Consider the following 23,550-nt stretch of genomic DNA (forward strand, 5'->3'; position numbering starts at 1 on the left):
AGTGTCGGATGACGCTATTAGATTGAGGGCTTTCCCATTCTCTCTCAAAAGAAAATCCAAGCAGTGGCTTCATTCTTTGCCAAAGGCTTCCATCATGACTTGGAATGAAATGGTCAAAGTCTTTCTTGCGAGATACTTTCCTCCGCGGAAGTCAGTGAGGCTTCGTAATGAGATTTCCTCATTTATACAGATATGGCTTGAATCGTCGTTTGAGACATGGGAGCGTTTCAAGGACTTCTTGAGGAAGTGCCCACAACACGGATTTCCCGATTGGATGATCATTCATACTTTTTACAATGGGTTAAATCCAAGTAAAAGACAGCTTTTAGATGCCGCTATAGGAGGTACAATAGGGAACAAAACACATGATGAAGCCCATCAATTGGTCGAAGAAATGGTCATGAGCAGCTACCAGTGGAACGCGCAGGAAAGGAGGAAAATTGCCGGACTTCACGAAATAGATGCAGTCACTTCTTTAGCGACCCAAGTGGAATCATTGAACAAGAAGTTAGATCTTCTAACTTCTAATAGATTGGCGGCCGTTACTACTTGTACAGGTTGTGGGGGAGGACATGCTCCAACCGATTGCCCTATTTCAATTGGAGATGCATCTTCAGTTAAGCAAGTTGATTATGTAGGTAATGCCATGAGGAACCATGGTAACCCATACAACAATACCTACAATTCAGGTTGGAAGAACCACCCCAACTTTTTGTGGAGTGACAACCAAGGGCAGAAGAAGGCCATAGCACCACCGGGTTTCCAACAATAAGCCCCAACAATGGAAAATCATGTTTCAGGTTTGGAGACCCGGATGGGCGATTTAGAGAAAGCTTTGACAAGATTTGTGCAAACATTGGATAATAGATTTCAGTCGGTCGAAGCTACACTTCGCAACCACACCGCTTCATTGCATAATCTAGAAAGTTAAATAGCAACAAGTGGGGCAAATTGCGAAGTCTCTATCGGAGAGACCTCAAGGGAGGCTACCTAGCAACACAGAAACTAATCTGAGGAAACAAGTGAAGGCGATCACTTTGAGAAGTGGTCGTGAAGTTGAAGGTAGATCACCTAGTGAGAAAACTAATGTTGAAGCACCCGAGGTCATGGAGGTTAAGGAAAGAACGAACAACGAGAAGGAGGTGGCACCCCACCTTATAAGCCGAGAATTCCTTATCCTTCAAGATTAAAGAACGACCAAAATAATGAGCAATACAAGAAGTTCTTGGGTCTATTTAAGCAATTACACATCAGCATTCCTTTTGTGGAGGCGTTGTCTCAAATGCCTTGGTATGCTAAGTTCTTGAAAGATTTATTGACCAACAAGAGGAAGTTGGAGGAAAGTGCATCGGTGATCTTAGATGCCTCTTGCTTGGCGGTTTTGCAAACGAATATGCCGAACAAAAAGAAAGACCTCAGAAGCTTTATTATTCATTACAATATTGGTAATATGGGTGAAGAAATGGCATTGGCGAACTCTGGGGTAAGCATAAACATCATATCATATGATTTCTTCAAGAAGCTAGGCTTGGGAGAGCCTAGGCCCACTCGGATGACATTACAATTGGCGGACTGAACTATGAGACATCCGAGGAGCATCATTGAGGAGGTACTTGTCAAAGTCGACAAGAATATATTTCCTGTAGACTTCATGGTATTGGATGTCGACGAGGATGTAGATGTTCCTTTGATAGTTGGGAGGCCATTTTTGCGCATTTCCAAGGCATTGATTGACATGGACGGCGGGGAGTTGACACTGAGGATTGGAGATGACAAGCTTACATACTGCCTCATCGAAGCCATGTGGCATTCTCTTGACTTTGATGATACTCTCTATTTTCTATACACTATTGATGAGATAATCAATGAATATGTGCAGGAAATATTTAATCCGGACCCGTAAGAAGGGTTGCCAGATCAAGATGAGGTTAATGAAGAAGTAATAGTGCTTGGTCTAGAGGAGAAAGTCCAATCTACTCCGGGGATAGTGAAGAAGGTGCTCCGGAAGATGAAGTGAGCAAGGAGATGCCACAGGAAACGCCCCAAGGCTATTGGGGATGCGCAAGAACCGAACAAGGTGAAGGAGCCCTTGTTAAGTGGTACTAAGCCCGATAACTCCCCCTCTACCTTAAAAAGATTGTGTTTATCATGCTTCCAAGTGATGGGTAAGAGGAAAACCTTCATCTATGAGCCCCAGTGAGGTAAAATGAGGTACGTCAAGCTAAGTGACGTTAAGCAAGCGCTTCTTGGGAGGTAACCTAAGTCTTTACTATTTTTCTAGTTCTAGTTTAGTGTTTGCATGAATAAGCATGAGTGTTGGTGTCATGAGTTTTATATGCTTTTGCTATGATTTTCTTGTGGATTTGTCGGTGTTATCATGTGCTTAATCGTTGTGGTAAAGAATCTTGGTCGTTTGAGCGTATTTTTTGTGTTTGCTCTGGTTAAAGTTGCATTGTTAGGAATTTTTTGTATTTATTTGTATTCAGAAATTTTTTGTAGATCCTGCAGTGTTTTCTAAGTGTCCAGAGACGACACATGCTCATGTGGAATTTCCGCACGGGCATGCATTTTCGTTCAGAGCTCATCGAGAGATGGCACAGGGCGTGGACTCGCCCTTATGAACAACGTTGTGACGGTCCATGCCCGTGCAGAATTTCTACACGAGCGTGCATTTTCCTGCAGAGACTTAGACATTTATCCCGAGAAGACAGAGGGGCATGGACCCGCCCCTATGGATGACTCTTCCACATATGCACGGGCGTGGGTAATTTTCACACGCCCGTGTGGATCTCTGCATAGAGGTTCTCCTCTATCCCGAGAAGACACAGGGGCATATGTATGCCCTTGTGAAGTGGGCAGTAAAGGTCCATGCCCATGCGCTATTTCCACACGGGCGTGTGAAACACTTAGAGATTTATCTCGGATGAACAGAGAAGCCACAACGACGTGCGTCTGCCCCTGTGGATTGGGCGCACGGGTGTGGGTAACTACCGCATGCCTGTGTGTTTGTGTTCAGAACATCAGAGTGTTATACCGAGAGCATACAGGGGCGTGTGTCTGCCCCTGTGGGAGCTTTTTTGAAGAGGTCCACAGGCTTGGATAATTTCCACACGCCCGTGTGGTTATGAAGAATTCCAAGAGATGGGCGTTTTCCTTAAAATCTCATCGCATCTCTTCACGCCTCCTCTTCATTTCGCTATAAATCTCTTCGAAAACACTCTTGAACATCATCCCGACTTTGTACAGTTATCTTTGAAGAATTCTTACTCGATTAACCGGTCGTTTCCAAAGTGTATGATTCATCTCATCGGTAAACTTTCAATCCCTCTTTTCTTCGCCATTTCTTGTTTTTAGTGGATTAAAAAGGATGATTATGTTTGGTTTCTAGTCTATAAGGATAATTACATGCTTAGAAGGAGTTTAATTAGGACCGTTTTAGTATTATGTCTTTGAATGTCTAGCATGCAGTCGTGCGGTTTTCACGTTTTGCAGATCCATATGCCCGTGTGGAATTTCCACAGGGTCGTAAGGATTTCTGCAGTATTATTTCTTGAGCTTCTTTGATCATTTTTTCTTCGATTTCTGCAGATATGGTACCTCATTCATAGAAATAGGAGGGTAAGCGTCCCATCTAGACTCAACCTCAGTTAGCACACATTGAATTCTCGAATCCCAGGTAGTTTCACTTTGTGGACTTGAGTATGCTAAGAGAGATTCAGCGGGGTGATGAGTTAGCTGATGAGATTGACAAATTGTTAGCAATGGGGAGCTGGAGGAGATTACTATCGATCCAAGAGCTAGCTTTCCGCGTATTGACGTTGGAGATGTTGCCATTTTTTGAGTTTGATCAGCCATGTGGGAGATTTGACATCGTTGATGCTATACAATTCCGAGCATTCGGACATCAGTTTTGTATGAGTGCCGTTGAGTTCTTCATTTGTATGGGCTTGTATGACAAGGCATACATGAATATAGAGGAGTATGGACGCTTGCTGATAGATTATTCTGATACCCTGACCCCACAACACGCATACCGAGCTTTGTGTGGACAGGAGCAGTATGAGCCGAGAGTGTCTAACGTATCAAGGTTAGTGCGGCCGAGCTACAGATATATACATTCAGTCCTTAGCAGGTCATTGACTGGCCGAGGTGATAACACAGCTATTTTGAGCCGGCAGGACTTATTCTACTTGCACTCTGTGGCCTGTAATGTGCCGATTCACTTGAGGCACATAGTAGCAGATGTCTTGAGGAACTGGGGCCAGTTTGCGAAGGTGGGAGTATTATTTGCTGGCCCCTATATCACTAGACTCATCCTGGGGATGGGCTTTATAGACGCTATCCGTGATGCCGAAAAGACGGTCGTTCCTTCTCCTCTTGGATTTGATACTATTACGATGATGGATTTAGTGCTTAGATGTAGGCCTTGAGCATATATTCTAGCTACGGCTATTCCACAGATTGCTGAGGGCTGAAGGGATGCAGCGGAAAGTTCACGATAGGTTCCCGAGCCTCAGTTTGCCCGATAGAGACCAGGGCATCCTCTAAATCACAGGAGACGCTATGGCGCCCGGTACCCATCTCCACTCCTTCTCGAGCTCATGACCATTTTGGGAGGCTCAAGAGAGCTGTCGGTGAGCTTTGCACCAAGATTGCAGAGGTTCAGGCTATACAGGTTTCATAGTACGCAGGGATGATGGTTCATCTTGACACTATATTGCAGCTACTTGAGCGAGAGACACGTCCTCACCTTTTCTCACTAGGAGATCGAGGACACCAGCAGCCTCACCATCACCCAATCCACCAATGCCTTTCAATTATCATGCAGTAGCAGCAGACCCAGAGCGCGACACCGACGCTTGATGAGTCTTTCTTTTATTTTTTACAAATTCTTTCTTGTTGGTTTGCTTTATTTTGTATTGTTACTAGAATTGCACTACTCAGAAAAGATTTTCCTTCTGAGCATGTCTTTTATTTTTGTTTTGTTGTCTCGAGTTGTATTCATTTCTCTATCTTTTATATACTCGAGTTTCTTTTGTATTTATTGAGCTTTACTGAACCCCTCGTGTATGCGTGCAGATGGTCTTGTCAGTATGGGAAGTGAAAACTAGTCATGGGCCGTGTGTGCTTCACAACCCATTGGAACTTCACTCCCAAGTATTTAGCTCCATCAATTGCAACACTAGGAGTCAGGGGTGTATTGTTTCGATTGCTTCTTCCACATTTGTGTTTAATTGCTATACTTTTTATTGTGCTTGCATGTGTACATTGAGGACAATGTACATCTTAAATGTGGGGGAGGGGGGATGGAGGGAGTTCACTTTGCACATATCTTTTACACAAGTTCTGATTGACATATATGCTTACATAGCCAATGGCGGTTCACCTTAGTTGCAATAATTGTATTATAAAGTTTAGGTGAAATCTTAACATTGAATGTTCTCATGCTCTAGTTTTTACTTGAATTTTTAGGAATTTTTGCACGAATCATATTTGTTGCACTACTCACTCATTAAACTCTCTTGGAAACTCATGTTCAATGTTTAAGGGACTAATTAGTTTTTTGTTCTTATGCTATTTTGTTAAAAAAAAAATTGGAAAAAGGAAAAGAAAGAACAAAATAGTTTTATTGTTTTGTTATGCATTGGGGGTGGAAAGAGCTACTACCTATGATGTATGAAGCTACTATCATAAGTCGGATAATAGTTATGCCCTAATGAGAGAAAGAGCTATCTCATAGGATGAGTGAAAGCTACCACCTCGAAAGTGCGAAATCCATCTGAGTAGCCGCTGTGGAATGGGCTACCTTAGAGATGTGTGAAGCTACTACCATCTTTTTTCATTTTTGTTGCTTTGTGTAGATAAATAAGTCCCTTATACTTGGAATTTTGAGGAGTATACTTTGGGTTGACATGAGTGAGTTTAGACACACTTACACGATTTTGGATTTCCTATTCTTTTTAATTCAAGTTTTTAGCTAGAGCATTGATTTTTCTTATTTAATGTTGAAATTTTCCTCACTTGTAGAATACTCTCTTTGCATGATTTGGTGAACCTAAAGCCAAGAACTTCCAATATTTCCTTTTTCTTTGATTTAATGTGTTATTTTTAATTGAGGACATGCAAAAGCTTAAGTATGGGGGAGTTTGATAAGTGCTTGTGTGATAAAAATTCGAAGTATTCTTTCCTTATGATGAGTATTACTTTTATCAGGTTTTAGCGCTAATACTTGTGCAATTGTGTTACTTTTATGCATGTAGGGTTGTGAAGCCGAATGTTGAAGAAAGAAGCCAATGTAGATCGTGAATGCAATATTTGATGAGATCTTAAGAAGAAACAAATGTGAAGACATAAGTCAGGTTTAAGATACGAGAATGTGTACCAACCTCCTTGTATTCAAGCTAGTACAATGACTTGGAAAGGCACGGAGGCAGTCACATTTGAGTATTACGATTTGTGCATTGATAGCATGATTTTCACCAGTGTAGCCGTCAATTGAAGAAGCGACGCGATCTACAGCATAAACGTGTGCCCGATATTGTTATTTCGATGAAAAATCATGGATTCGAGAGTGTTTCCGGACGGTATTGTAGATAGTACTATTCACAGCCAACCGAAATAGAGATTTCCAGAGAATTCACATGGCCCTGTTGAAATTCCACAAGCCCGTGTGGAAATTCCACAGAGGCGTGCGGAACATCCAAAGGCCCGTGTGGGCGCCCGATTCCAGCCTATTTAAAGCCGATTTTTAGTCCAATTTCAGAATCTTCTTTTTCTTCTCTTCTTCTACTTTTAAGAGGCTTGCGGCTAGGATTTGGAGAGGTATTGGCAAGGCTTTTGAAGTGGTTCTACGGCTTCAACACCGCGCTGCACTTAGAAGAAGGTTATTGGGGGAGCTTTCGTCAGCATCGATCAAACGAGGTGTGCCCTAGGCCGGACAAGGGGACCTTTGGAGGAGACGAGGCTACTCCATAAGACCATTGATATGACTACCTAGGGGGTTTTCCTATGTACTACTTGTTTTTACTTTCGATTTTGCTGTTGATTGTATCTTGCTCCATGGAGAGCTAAACCCCCTAGTAGGTACTTGGATTTGTGAACCCTAGGATGTATTTGTTTCATTAAACCTTTTATTATGCTTTTCTTAATTGATGTTTTAATTGAGTTCCAATCTTGAATGCTTGATTGATTGAATACTCCCTTAGAGTGACACTAGGGTTGAGCGTTCACCTTGATAACCCTTGTGAGTGAGTGACACACTACGAGAGTTAGACAAAGCTAGATTGGAGAGGGTCCAGAGGGTGAATCGAGATGTAGCACAGCGTCCACTTTCATCTTCGGTGTGATTTATCCTACCTCCATGTTCCAAGAGGTCTTTGCGGTCATAATATAGTGAATGAGCTACGGGATGACCTTCCGCTGAGGCTTAGTTGCAGAGGTAACAGAGTGAAGCGTTGAAATGACTTTAGCATCTAGGGCTTAATTGTGAATAGGGATCTTTCGCCTGGACCAAAGGGTTAGATCTATACATAGGGATAGGGTTTATAACTTGGAATCCCTAGAGTTTCTTGCAACTCTACATAGTGTGAGGTGTTGAGATTTATCGATTTCTTCGCCGGGACACTGTGTAGAGTTAGTCACGATTGACCTTAGATTTGTGATTTTGTGTTTAAGGATTTCCACAACTCATTAATGCATTAGTTAGGAAGCATAATAGTTGGTTTTCCTATCACTTATTATCCGAGTACCCCACTTATTATCAATTGTCTTTCCTCTCACTTATTTGTGCTTCTCTTTCTTGTTTCTTTTATTCTTGTTTACACTACATCTTATCAACTCAATCATTGTTCCATTTTCACTTAGCTAAATAGTAATCTTAGTGTATTTATTCCCTACTCCCTGTGGATATGATACCCACTCACCTGGGATTATTCCCTGTGGGGGGTTTTGTCATTTTGCAGATGTAACTACGGGTTTCATATATGTCAAGTTTTGCAACTACACAAAACAATCATAACTAAGGTAATAAACACGAGTCAATTTTTACAGATGTAACTATGCAAATCAAGTATGTCAAGTTATGCGACACATGAATTAACACAAGAACACAACAAAACTCCATAGACATTAAAAGCAAGAAAATCAAAGTACACTAAGCAACATGGTTTAATATTCCGAGTCACCATGGAATAGTTTGCCCCTCATAAATTCATACAATTTAGAGAAAGCAACTAGTACAATAAGGAGAGAAATCATGATTCCCCATTTTCACAAGATTTTCTTGATTGTGTCATAAAACTTTATGAATGAGCCAACTCCACTTCTCAAGTGCATCTACCTCAATCTTGATCTCCCTATAAAGTGTGGTAAAGACCGCCCATGACCTCCGATGAAGAGTAGTGATATCTCATCCAAGAATCACCCACCAAAAAGTCTTCTTGGTAACCTAATTTTGGGCATAAAAATGGATTTTCAAGCTAAACACTAGCTAAGCCCGGGGGTGCTAAAGATGTGATTTCCTTAAGACTCAGTAGAAATTATTAAGTGGTAAGCATGATGAGAGCATGGTTGTGTTCTCCCCGAAGCACATTTGTGAAAAGAGTCATGTTATCCTACTTCCACTGAAGAGTAAATAGTCTTCTGAATATAAAGAAAATCATAGTGAAAACACAATCATGCTTTACCCCAACATATTGACACACCTCTTTCGTGTATGTACCATAAGTGCATGGGTTGTCGAAGTAATAAAGTACCCAATAGATGGGTAGTTGAATCCACAGGTAATAGATGCCTAGAAACAAGAAGTATTGTTATTTAGCTAGAGTAAAAATTGATTGGTGATTATGATTCAAACTATTAATGAAAATAACAAGAAAAGAAAAGAGAGTAAGCAAGAGTAATCAGAAGGAATAACCAATGGTAAAATGGGGTACTTGGACAATGCTCACCCTATGACTATTCTTTCAAGTGCAAGACTAATATTATGCTTCCCAATTGATGTTTAATGAATTGTGAAAATCCAAAGACACACGATCTCAAACCTAAGGTCAACCATGACTAGCCCTCTACACTATGCCCTCGGACTGCTTGAGGTTCTTGGGACTCCAAGTGATAAACCCTATTTTCTAATTTAGATCAAACCCTTTGGTCTAGGCAAAAAATCCCTAATCACAATTAAGCCCTAGCTTTAAGGATGTCTCAACACTTCACTATATCGCTCACGCAACCAATCCCCAATGGAGAAGATCTCTTAGCCCTTCACTCTATAACGATCGCAAAAAACTCTTGGAACATGGAGGTAGGATAAATCACGTCTAAAGGGAAAGAGTATGTTTCGCTACCTCTCGACTCACCCTCTCAACCCTCTTCAATCTTACTAAGTCTAACCCAATCAAGTGTCACTCATTCAAAAGGTTACCTAGATAAACTCTCAAACCTAGCATCACTCTATGGGAAAATCAAACCAATAAGCATATAAGATTGAAATTTAATTAAAACATCAATTGAAAGAAATACAATAGAAGTTAATTAAACAAAATTTTCCTCGGGTTTACAAATTCAAGTACCCACTAGGGGTTTAGCTTTCCATGGAGGAATACAAACTCAAAGATGAAATCAAAAGTGAATGCAAAACTCCATAAAGATAATCCTCTTTCTTTCTATGGTGATGGTCTTGAAGAGCCGCTTCTACTTCTCCAAGGATTCCTCTGTTGAGCCTAGGGCACACCTCGCCGAATCGATGCCTACGAAAACTCCCCCAATAACTCTCCTTCAAAGGAAATTGATGTTGAATACCATAGAAATGGTCCAAAATCCCAGCAAAAACCTCTCCAACCCCTAGCTACACTCTCTCTAAAAGATAGAAAAAAGATCCCCAAAATAATCTTTTGAAGTAGTATTTAAAGGGCTGAAATTGGGATTCAACACGCCCCTGTGGAAATTCCACATGGTCGTGTGAATTTCAAGGCTCTTCATTTTCTACGCACTGTGAATAGTAACTTCTATATCACTTTGCTACAGTGAATTACTATTGTAAACTGTTGTAGTATTCCTGAAATCATCTTCTTCTATTGAGGCCGCATAGTCAGACACATATCTATATGGTAAATCATGTTGCATCTTTACTTTCAAACAAATTGATGAAGCTTTTTACAATATTACAAAGTTGAAGCATATGTGTATGACTGTCTTTGTGCCTCTACAATTTGTAGATTCACTTGCACATTTTGGAGGTTGGCACACACCTATATGCCTATGATCACAACTTGTGCCTTGATCCTTGTTCAATGCTAGAGATCCCTCAAAAATTGTGTCCATTATCTGTTTTTGCTTTCTTTCTTCATATCTCATCTCCACAATCCTAAATGTAGAAAAGAACACAAATACATATAAATGAAGCATAAAACCTGATAAAAGTGACTCTCAATGTAAGAAAAGTATACTTAACAATACTTATACTCAAGCACTTATCACACACCCATGAAATTAGCATGCAAACCGTGTTTCTTGTGAGTGGAAAAGGTGCTTCAATTCAGAGAATATTTGTGGAGAAACATGACTGTGCTTCAATTGTGCTAATTTATAAGAACTTCCTTTCTTGCATTGTTGCTCAGGCTTCTTGAAAACAATATTAATCATGGCTAAAGAGCATGACCATGCTCAAGCCATGCTTAGCTTGAACACTTAGAACAATTTGCTTTCAATTGCCAATTTTTACTCCAATTTCACCTCTTTTGCTCCAAACCCTAACATCTGCACCATGAATATACAATACCCAGAATAGTATTGAATCATGACAAATATTTTCTAAAGGACAAGTAAAAATGCACAAACGTACAGAAATCTCTATATGAAATGTGCTCATCAATTGTTACAATTTGACTTACGAGTGTAAGTCCTGCCCATAAGATCCTTTGAATGTCTTCATGTTGCTCCTTAAGGGCATAATCATGCCCACAAAGTTCACTAGGATAAGGCTTACATCAGTAATCTTGGTTGTAGGGTGCCCATAAGTGAATCTGTTTGCTTTATCCTTTATTTATTGATGCTAAGAGAGTTCCATCTTCATCATTTTAGTTCTAAAATGTGTTTTTTTTTTTTTTTTTTTTTTTTTTGCTCTTTTTTTATCTTTAAGCACTACCAGAAGGACTGAGAATGCAAAATACACCATATTTAGATTGAATTATATAGTATTGCTCTAATACACTCCTAATGAGTGTACAAAATTGATATAGAATAATAAACAATTGTACATTTGATAAGTATCTAAATACATGTATCTATATGTATGATTCTTATACCATTTGCATGTATTTTGATTAATCAATGTTTGTTTTATGTTTAAATTAGTTTTATTTGTACTACAACTCTTGAAGATGCTAAGGTGAGATCAAGAATGTATTTAAAAGAAATCAGCATCAAAAACTGTATTTTAGAGCTTTAGTTACTATAATTGGCACTACAACGTGAAGACTATTGCAGCTATAGAACTTGGTTGAGAGCCTCACGGACTGCCATACACCTATGAGGTTCTTTGGAAAACCCGAACCAATTACTGTAGATGGATTTGTATACCATATCAATGTAGAATATTAATGTAACTGGATTACTGTAGTAGGCACTGTAGTACTCTGGAAAAATTTTTGTGTGAAAAGGTTCAAAGCCTCATGGGCAGCCTTGCACCAACACAGTAGGCCATGAGGCTCAAGACAATGATGTTTAAAATTGCCGTTAGTGTAATAATAATGGGCAGTTCCTTTGGAGAATTATTAGAACTAGAAGAAAAGGAAGAAGATCTAGGAGAAGAGGCTCAATTCTTGTTGTTTGAAGGGTGGAAATTAAGTGGAGAAGCTCAGTTTGACAAGATCCTTCACCAATCTCACTTGGTGAAGCTTACAGATGACGAGGGAAGCCGCCACTATTATGGTGTCAGTGCAAGATTTCGACACAATCTAACTCGTCATTTCATGATCAACACTTGAGTGAGTTTTGTCATGTATGTTTTAGTTGTTTGCATGAGTTTATTCTTGTTCTTTGGTTGTATAGACAACTAAACCACAAGGTCAACGGATGTCGTTGAACCTTTGGATGAATTAGCTTGTTTGGATAATCTAATATATTTTTAAAACAAATTGTTTTTTTTGTTATTCATTCTATGTGTCCTTAATTACCTTAGATTGCATGAGAAGTCTGTGATTCAAGTTCTAGATTGTAGTTGGAAGTGTGGGATGTGCCCTTATATTTGACTCACATAGTTTGAAAGGGATACATGTACCAATACATCGAGGGATTTGGTATTGGCACCCTTCCAACCATGAGGTTCAAATCTAGACATTATGGTTGACCCTAATTAGAGATTTCTGTAAGCGTAGTTTAATCATAGGAGAAGTTGGTTGGAAGAGATTCTAGGCAATAATCATATGGGATTAGGAGTTCTTCACTAACGGTTTTGGGATTAACCTACTTTAGGAATCTCTTGGCCCAAACAATAGTTTCTACTTTAACGCTAGCATCCTTCTAGCTTCAGTAGTTCCAAGGGGGTCTACATCCGTGACTTTCTTCTTCCTTGCTATTTTTTGCCTGATTTTCCTATGAGTTGGACATTTCACATAGCTCCATTTAGGTCTTTTCAGTAGTTTGTAGCACATGAACTTAAGTTGGTTTGTTAGAAAATAGGTGAAGAGGAAGTAAGGGTAGATTCTTGGCCCCGAGGAATACGACACCTATGTCACATACAAGGTATTACTTAAAAACTCCATGCACTTGCAGGTGACTCATCAAGTACACTCATCAACCTCATGGCGTGTCAGTATGTCCTTGTAGCAATATTGGTCAGAAAATAACATGGAGATACATGGTGTAGTAGATATAGCTAATAGCTTTAGTATTAGTTTAAGTCAGTATGGATGTTTGTTAGTTTATGCATGTTTGAATGTACGTTAGAATGGTGTGGTTGTATAGAGACTTTTTTTTTTATTATAGTTTCAAATGACCATGTATTATTATAAGTTCTAAAACACTTGAATAGAATTTCAGAGAGTTTCTTAGCTCCAACGAATGTATAAATAAAAAAAATCAGAAAATAAATAAAAAGTTACTAAGAGAGAGAAAAATGAAGGACCCTCACTTAATTTGTAAGAGACATTAACCTAAGAGAGAATTCTGAAACCATGAAGTCATATAAAAAATACAACTCAAGTATTTTTTTTTTAAACCCAAAAAATATTTACTTGAAGTGGGAAATTAAAGTTTCCTTTTATTTTTCCAAAATTGGTATATATATGATCTATCATCATATGAGTAAGCTTGAGATGATGCTGGAGTTGAAGAGAAGATGCATGAGATCGAACATAAAAGAAGCAAAGATTTACGAAGAGGACATGAACAATAGCAGTTGATAAAAAAAGATAATATATATATATATAATTAAGAAAACAAACAAATACAATACCCAAGTGGAGAGAAGAGAAATAACCAACTTCTTATTTACTTCCTTCTTTATCGCTCACATATGTGTATTATACAAGATTACAAAGCCTCTATTTATAAGCTGAGAGGAATACGAAACGTCACATCTATTAAACTTTCTTATAGGTATAGGAAGATAAAGAGATATAAGAAGACAAAATGTCATAGCATTTTTAGGAGTTTATCTAATTATGCAGAAATTTTATCAATACATGAGTCAAGTCGAGAATGTTTTTGGATGCCTACACTCCAAGGAAATGCCTTCTTAAAATCTTACTAGTAAAAACCCAATGGGATAAAAATCTAGTGAAGGAAAAAAGAGTACACTATCCTTTAGTATACGGTATGATTGTTGCCTCATTAAAAACCTTACCAGGAAAGCCCAATGCGAAAAATCATGGTTAAGGGAAAAAGAGTACAACACTTTGAGTCCAATATTACGGACTAACTTTTCAAATATTATAGTAGGAAGTTCCTTGGTAGACAAATCTACTGGATTTGTTGAATATTAATATCACCATTCTTTTAAATTTTATGAGTGAAAAAGAATTTTGGTGAAATATACTTTATTCTATACCCTTTAACATACCTGCCTTTCAGTTGGGTAATACATGCAGCATTATCTTCATATAAGACTATTGGGATCATTTTTCTGGAATGAAAACCACAAGTCCAAAAACATTCTCGACTTGACTCATGTATTGATAAAATTTCTGCATAATTAGATAATGTGGTTGTTATAGTTTGTCTCATGGATCACCATGGAATGGTTGTACCACCACATGTAAACCCTTTTGTGATCAGCCATTCTTTGTGAGATAAATATCCAACATTTGTATAACCAAATAAATCTGATTTATGTAAATTTGGAAAAAACAAGCCCATATCCATTATGTTAGAGAAGTCTCAGTTTTACTCCATTTCAATACCTTTATGATAGAGAAGAACTATATCTTACTAATAAATTAATAACAAATGATATATCAGGTCTTATGTGACCAACAAGATATATTAATAGTCTGTTTGCAATAAGATATGGTACTTTAGGACCAAGTAGTTCCTTATTATTTCCTCAAGATCAAAAAGGGTCTTTATTCACATCTTACAACCATCTGAGTAGTCAACGGATGTGATTTATCCATATATAATCATTTCAATATTTTCCCAATGTAAGCTTCTTGATGCAAAAAAATCCTATTGTTCAAATGTTCAATTTGCAACCCAAGGCAAATTTTTTTTTTGCAAGATCCTTATTTCAAATAATTTCTTTGCGTTATTTACTTTCTTTTGAAGCTCTTCTAGAGTTTCAATAATATTTATGACGTTAACATAAACTGCAATTATAAAAAATTCAATATTTCCAAATTTCTTTATAAAAATACATGGACAAATATTCAATGGGTCGAGTATACCGCATGCATCCAGATTATTTCAGTCCATACAATGACTTATTTAATTTGATTGAATAATGTTCTTGAGAATTTGAATCGCATGCTTCAGCTATTTTAAATCCTTCAGGGAGCTTCATATATATATATATATTTCTCTATCAAGGGATCCCTATTTACATACTGTGACATTATCCATCAAATGCAAATCGAGTTCTTTATATGCAGTTAGACTAATTAAGTATCGAAAAGTAGTTGCATCCAACACATGTGAGTATGTTTCATCATAGTTAATGCCAGGTATTTACGAAAATCCTTGAGCCATAAGATGTGCCTTATATCTCATAATTTCATCTTTCTAATTTCATTTTTGCACAAATACCCATTTGTATTTAACTGGTTTTACACTTTTTGGTGTAAGAACTATAGGCCCAAAAACTTTTCGTTTGCCAAGTAAGTTTAATTCTGACTCAATTGCATATTTCCATTTTGGCCAATCATTTCTTTATCTACAGACTTTGGTTCATGATCCTCATTATTTATCATATTTAGCACTATATTATATGCAAAAATATTGTCAGTGTTGACTTTATTTCAGTTCCATGTTATTCTGTTTAGAACATAATTTATTGAGATCTCTTTACTTTCACAAATATCAGGCACTTGAGTTTCTTCTGGAACTAAAATATTGTTCATAACTAGTTACTTTTCTAAAGACTCTTCTAAAGATATTATATCCATAATTTAGCCATCTATATTCTTAGCTCTTTTTCTTTTTCGAGGATTGTATCTTTGGAACCAACAGGCCTGCCATGCTTCATGTGTTCTTTAGATTAATTTGAGATATTAATTTGTCCTATAAGGACATTAATTTTGATTGGAGAATTAACAATTGGTATATGTGATTTAGTTACTTTATTTGTGTTAGTAAATGCATCTGGCAATTGCTCGATAGTTCTTCATCTAAATTTGTAAATAAATTATCTTTTAAACTTCTAGTTCACATTGTTTAGTATGAGCATCAAGATAATGATAATACAATCAAACTAATATCTCTTACCAGTAATACATTTCACCCTTAATATTGAGAAACTGATTAATCAAAATAACAAAATGACAATCAACAAATTGAGCTTTGAATAAGTCTTCTATTTATTATATATGGAGACTTATATACAACATAAATTCCTAACCTCCTTTGAGGGCCCATCTTAGTACATTGTGGTGGAGTAATTGGGATATAAACCGCATATCCAAATATTCTTAGATGGGAAATATTAGGTTCTTGACCAAAAACTAATTGTAAAGGAAAATATTTATGATAACTTATTGGCCGAATGCGAATTAAAGCTAATTCTTGCAAAATAACATATCCCCTACAAGAAATTGAAGGTTTTGTTCTCATAAGCAATGACTTTGTAATTAATTGCAAACACTTGTTGACTGATTCTGCAAGACTATTTTGTGTATGAAAATGTGCTACAGGGTAATCAACATAAATTCCAGTTTGAGAAATAAATTCATCAGCATTATCAAAACATATCTTCATATTTGGATAATTTGGAAATTGTGCTTGTATTTGAATTCATTGAGCAAGCAATCTAGCAAATGCTTGGTTGTGTTTTGATAATAAACATACATGAGACCATCTAGTTGATGCATCAATTAAAACCATAAAATATCTACATGATCCGTATGGTAGGTCTACTAGCCCACAAATATCACCTTGTATACGTTCTAGAAATACAAGAGATTGATTTTCTATTTTACAGGCTATGGTCAAATAATTGACTTTGTTCTTTGAGAACAAGTAGCACATATAAAATCTTTAGATTGAAGAATCTTCTTGTTCTTTAACCAATATCCATATTTTTTGTATCATAACTGATTCAGGATGGCCCAACCTTGTCATACCAAATAATAAATATATTTATAAAGTCATGATTTATGATAGCATATGTTTCGGCTATACTAATATATGAGTAGTATAAACTAAATGAAAATGAGCGTATATGCATTCTTTACCAGATATCAAACTTAATACAGAGATATTCAATATTTTCCTCATTTGCTAATTTAATGTGATATCCTTTTCGGTGGATATCCTTAAAACTTAGCTAGTTTCTTTGAGACTTGGTAGAATATAATGCATTATTGATATGAAATTTTATTGCTCTAGGTAATGACAAATTAGCTCCTCCAGAGCTTTTAATTAACTTTGTACTACCTGATATTGGCTGACATTGGCTTCTTGCATTACTAAATAACAGAAGTATTTTTAATCTTTAAGGATGATGTGAGTTGTTCTACTATCAACAAGATACATATCTTCATCATTGATATTGTTGCAAACCAAATGGATACTCATTTCCCATCAGCAAATATAATGATTTTTCTTCTATCCAATATCGATCAGGAAGTTAACAATATCTAAACATGTATAATCAATATGGTCATGATCGAGACCATCTTTATAAAAAAAATTTGTCACGATCTTTTCTTCTTCTCCTTTTTTTTTTTTGAGTGATTCTTGGTAAAGATCAATAAGATATTTTGATGTACAATAGGTACGAAACTAATGACCTTTGCCACCACAACTATAGCATGGATTATCCATATGACTACTAGTTTGCCCACTCTATTCCTTTTCCTTTTTCTCTTCCTTATTTTCCACTTCAAGTTGGGAGATAAATTTTTTGAATGACCACTATGATAATGAACTTGATTATTTTCATGTCCATAACCACGACATGACTATGGCCACGACCATGACCATGTTTAGGAGTTTGCCTATAATTGTAGTTATTGTGTGTTGCCACATTTACTGGAGGGTATGGAGTCAAGTAGGTAGGACTAGAGTCATGATTCTACATTAGTATCTCATTATTTTGTTCAACCATGAGAAGTTAACAAATCAATTCAGAGTATTTCTTAAAACCCTTTTCACGATATTGCTACTGCCAGAGCACGTTGGATGAATGAAAAGTGGAGAATTTTTTCTCTAACATATCTTCATTAGTAATTTATTCTTCACATAATTTCAATTGAGAATTGATTCTCAACATTACATAATTATATGCACTAATAGTTTTATAATCTTATAATCACAAATACATCAAATTATAATAACTATTGGAAGAATTACAGTTTTCTAGTGGTCATATTTTTCTTTTAGATTATTCCATAGAATAAGTGGGTCTTTTATAGTAAGGTATTCAGGTTTTAATCCTTCAGCGAGATGGTGGGGAAGAAAGATCATGGCTTTGGCCTTATCTTGGTTGGAGCTTTATTCCTTTCTTTGATTGTGTCTTCAGGACCATTTGCATCCAAATGAATTTCAACATCTAACACCAATGATAAATACTTTTTATGTTTGTAATGTCAAGAGCTACAAATTCAAGTTTCACATGTTTCAAGATATTGATATTATCACATAAATATAAGATAAGTTAGTTTATTTCAAATATCATAAAAATTAAATTACTATGAAAGCAAGTATGAATATAAAAAGCATGCATAGTATATTACTTGTTATTAGGATATCTATGATAACAACGATCAAACCAATTTACCTTGAAGCTTGAAATGTGGAGCTTTTATGTTGATAACATGTTATAAAATTAAGAAAACAAACAAAAAAAATACCCAAGTGGAGAGAAGAGAAATAACCAACTTCTTATTCACTTCCTTCTATATCACTCACATCTATGTATCATACAAGATTACAAAGCCTCTATTTATAGGGTGAGAGGAATATAAAAAGTTACATCTATTAAACTTCCTCACAAATATTGGAAGATAAAGAGATATAAGAAGGAAAAGTCATAGAAGTTTTAGGAGTTTAGAAGATGAATAGGTTTGGGAGTTTGGGGAGATGAAGAACTTTACATTAATAGGCATCCACTTTAATTAATGTTTTATAACACACACACACACACACATGAGTGTGCTAATAAGTGGATGATAAATGTGACAAAAAGGAGAAAGTTTTGACACTGTTTTTCATTGAAACCATCACACACACGTAATACTAAACATCAAAACTGATTTTCATCTATATAGTTTAAGAATTCATACAATATAAAAGTGACATATAATTTAAAAAATATAAACTATATGTTTATGTCAATAATTTGATGTCACTATTGGAAAAATCATTTAAATTGAATTAGGGTTAAGAAAAATCAATCTAAACTAATTAGGGTTATCAATTGCTATTAATTGTATTTTAATCAGCAATTCATTAATCCTTAATGATCGATCACATGAACACATTGATAAGTGCTTTTTATATATATATTTGATCACATCTTTTATGCTCTTTGAGCATGATTATATTCAAATATTTTCATTAATAACACATGTTTTGTGTTCTTTTGTGCAATTAGGGCATGTGAAGGGAAATTTATGAGAAAGAAGAAAAGAAAGGATTGTGGAGAACTTTCTGAGATGATTTCAGAAGCTTCAAGAGTGGACAAATAAGTTAGATCATCTGCGCATGCATATGTGCCAACTCCTGAGATTTTAGAAGTCAAATTACATGTCAAGAGGATATGGTGGCAGTCATGTGTGCGCATACCAACTTGGTGGTGATTTTTAGGAATTATCTTAGCTTTTTAAATCGACATATTTCCACACACCCTTCCACATAGCTAGGAACCTGGCTATGTGGCTTCACACAGACATTCACACGGGCATCAAATGGATGTGCATTGTAACTAAGTTACTATAGCTGAATCACTTTAGCGGAGTTGCTCTAGCTGTATCACTATAGTAGTTTGACAGAAGAGCACACAGACTCAAATGACCAAGTGGGACGTAATGTGGATCCCTGACTTTTAGTTTTAAAAGGTTTACTCAATTCATGGTTTGGGAGTCTTTTTGCCTATGTATGGAAGAGATGTCCAGTAGAGCTTTGGAGGAGGTCTTTGCATATCAAAAGGGATCCTCTTCATTGATCTTCATCAAAATCCTTCAAAGAATATCTATCAGAGGAGCCACCGACGACATCGATTTGGAGGGGTGTGCTCTAGGCTTGAAAGATGGATCCTTGGAGAAGATGGAGTGGCTCTTGAAGACCATCAACAGGGATCAAAAGGGATTTTTTTTTCTTATAGATTATATGTGTTTTTATTCTCATTTTGATTGCATATTATTTTTCATCATGAAGAGTTAAACCCCCTAGTGGATACTTGGATATGTAAACACTAGGATGTTGTCACGCCCCAACCCTAGCCGGGCATGTGGCAATCGCCATGACAACAAGGAATGGACCCTACAGCGTCCCCCCCTCTTAGTCACCGTAAGGCTCAAAATAACCCTGCTAACGCAACTTACTAAGGAATGATACAAGGTCCGCAACAGGACTAGCCAAGGTTCCACATACAACCAAAAAGATACAAATACAATGTACATGAACAGTACACAAAACTCAAGTCTAGTGGATCCATAAAGATTACATGCACACGGCACACTAACCTATACAAGTGGAAAAGTAGGTCACTCTACCGCTTGCCCAGCACAACCTAGTCCAACGTCGCAGTCTGAGATAGAGGAAAAGAGAGTGTTGAGTAACAGACGTTCCCAGTGAGTGGTGACAGCATAGAGATAACAGAGTAACAAAGTATTTCACATAATAGTAATCACAATAATACTAACATATAAAAGGAATTCCAAGTATGCCACAAGTGAAAAGTTAACACAATAATTCATAAATGGTACAGATAAGTAACATTCTCCAACACATTGAGACCCACTCGAAATACTGGCTGGCCTCAACTAATTCCCAAGCTAATCGTGGCCGCGACTAGCTACGGGACCACCAAGGTGTTTTATGCCTTTTAAAATTCACAATACCGCCTTCCTTGGTGTTGGCCCCTGAGATTCCCGTGTGGTGACCCCGGATTTCTCACATATAAGTACTCTCTGTCAATGGCTCCACGCACCTCTTGACCAGGGTAAATTCAGGGTTGACCACGTCGCCTCCCATTAGGCCGGACCGTGGAACCCCACACTGCAGTGTCGGACTAAAGTCCGCCGTACCATCAAAATCCAAATACGACAATGCAATTCTTTCCGATTCCCACTCGAGTAATCAAGCATATGATGTGTAAATACGGAAATATACATCAACCCATATTCCATTTGCAAGTAAAATACATTTACATGTAAATAGGTTTCTTCCAAAATTAATACGCATAAGTGTACTGGAATCATTTTGCAAAATAACTCCATACTCAAAATATTCATAGATAGATATAGCAAATAAAATCTGGTTTAGTATCAAACTCATGATATAAAACATATAAAGAAATACTATCATACTCTTATTAAATCTATGCAATTAACATTTAAACCACTCACTGAACCCGTCGTCTCGCCTCGAGAGGTGCTCACTGGCCAGCAGTTTCCTTCCAATTGGAAGATGCCTCACCACCTAGAATCAAGCGAAGAATCTAAGAACCAATGCACACAAAAATGGAACTAAAATGCATGCAAATGCCTAGTTACATGTCGAACATGTAACACTAGGGTTTCAGGGGATAACGACGTCATTTTGGACCCAAATGGCCTCAAATCAAAATAAAACAAGTTCCAATAAATTACAAGAAAGAACGGCTTTGATCTGGACTAAAGAAATACAAGAAAAGGCCAAGGTTTTTTTGTTGCTACAGTGTTTTCGGAGTTGCTACAGTACCGCGCGTTTTTGCTACAGTAACCGGGACTTAATTAACGGTTTAACAACGATTTACAACTCCAAATCGCAAAATTTCTTCACAAACATACACATACATGAATCTCAACATCGAGGGCTTCGATTTGAGTCCAAAAACAACTCAAACAAATATCGATTTCTAGGGTTTCAAGGATTTTCGAAAATAATTAAATACCAAAAAAATATAAGGAGAAAACCTTATATCGAAGCCTTACCAAGCTCAGGATAATGAGAGGAAGGAGATAGAAGCGTTGATTCGCCGAAGAAGCTCGCCGACGAATTTTTTTCAAAAATCAAACGTTCGGCCGAAACATGGAGAAGAAAAAAAATGAATACAAGAACAAGAAGTTAAGAAGGAAATGAGAGCCACGTCTTCTCTTATCCTTATCCAAATTCAGATTTACCGGTTTTTTTAAAAAAAACAAAAAGGGCAAATGACCAAAATGCCCTTACTAAAGGAAAATGGAAGGAAATGAGTCCAAAAGACCGTTTTGCCCATGGTTTTCTGCTGGTTTTAACACACAACCCACTCGGCAGTCATGCAAATATGCCACTAGTGCAAAATGACCATTTTGCCCCTAATGCATGCACAAAAAAACCTAAAAAGGCATGAGGTTAAAAATCAATACAGGGTACCACACTCTACCCTCCTTAAAGAAATTTTGTCCTCAAAATTTTCGCTTACCAGATTCTCTGAACAAATCAGGATATTTCTCTTTCATGATTTGTTCAGTTTCCCAAGTCAACTCCTCAATCTGCTTACTTTTCCAAAGGACTTTTACAACTGACACCACATTCCCTCGAAGCACTTTTTCTAATCGATGCAAGATATGGACAGGTCTAACTTCAAATGTTAAATTTTCTCAAAGTTCCACTGGGGGTGTTTCAAGTGTATGCGACGGATTTGGTACATACTTGTTCAACAACGAGACGTGGAAAACGTTATGGATCCTCTCTAACTCTGGTGGCAACTCTAGTCTGTAGGGATGATTTTGTCAAACGGTCCACAATAACCCATACAGCATCATACCCCTGTAGAGTACGCGGTAACCCAACCATGAAGTCCCCTGTAGATTTGGTACATACTTTAAACTCTTATGATCCGTATAAATCAAACATCTCTCTCCATAAAGATAATGTCGCCAGATCTTAAAAGCAAAGAACACTGCTGCTAGCTCCAAATCATGGGTAGGATAATTCAACTCATGCATCTTCAATTGCTGAGAAGCATAAGCTATCACCCTCTCATCTTGCATCAATACACAACCAAGACCCTGTCGTGAAGCATCGCTGAACACTACAAACTCTTTACCACTAGTAGGCAAAGTGAGCATTGGCGCCGCAGTTTAGCGGTTCTTCAACTCTTGAAAGCTGCTCTCACATTTCTTATCCCATTTGAACTTTATCTCCTTTCGAGTTAGCCGTGACAAGGGTGCAGCAATCTTTAGAAAAACTGGTGCACCCCAAGGTGACACACTCGGGCGTACGAACCCTTTGTCCACCAAATCTTGTAACTGCACTTTTAACTCCTTAAGTTCTATTGGTGCCATGCGATATGGAGGAATGGAGATTGGAGTAGTACCCGGTAACAAGTCAATAGCAAACTCAAACTCTCGAGCTATGGTAATCCAGGCAATTCATCAAGAAATACATCCTCAAACTCCTGAACAATAGGAACATCCTTGAAGTTTTATGCAACAATTCTTGTATCCATTATATGGGCCAGGTTGGCTTCACATCCCTTATGCACCAGTTTCCTTGCTTTCACAGAAGATATCACACACCTCGAAAGAACCTTCCTTTCACCTTCAAGTACAATACTAGATACATGAGAGGTCTGCAGGGTCACTTCTTTCCTAAAGCAGTTAATGGTGGCTCTATGCCTATTCAACCATTCCATCCCAAGTATGACATCAAAATCTCGCATCTCCAGTGGAATCAAATCTGCCTCAAAGTCTAAACACTTCACCTTGATAGGAC

The 23,550-nt window shown here is 37.2% G+C and overlaps 1 non-coding gene across 1 annotated transcript; it reads right to left on the reverse strand.

The window, feature by feature from the left end:
- Positions 1–157: 157 nt before the first annotated feature.
- On the reverse strand, positions 158–264 carry LOC120281618. Its single transcript, XR_005542737.1, has one exon. It is a non-coding gene; the product is annotated as a small nucleolar RNA R71 (small nucleolar RNA).
- Positions 265–23,550: the final 23,286 nt, after the last annotated feature.

Source organism: Dioscorea cayenensis, chromosome 2 (assembly GCF_009730915.1).
Source record: "Dioscorea cayenensis subsp. rotundata cultivar TDr96_F1 chromosome 2, TDr96_F1_v2_PseudoChromosome.rev07_lg8_w22 25.fasta, whole genome shotgun sequence".
Classification (NCBI taxonomy): Eukaryota; Viridiplantae; Streptophyta; class Magnoliopsida; order Dioscoreales; family Dioscoreaceae; genus Dioscorea; species Dioscorea cayenensis.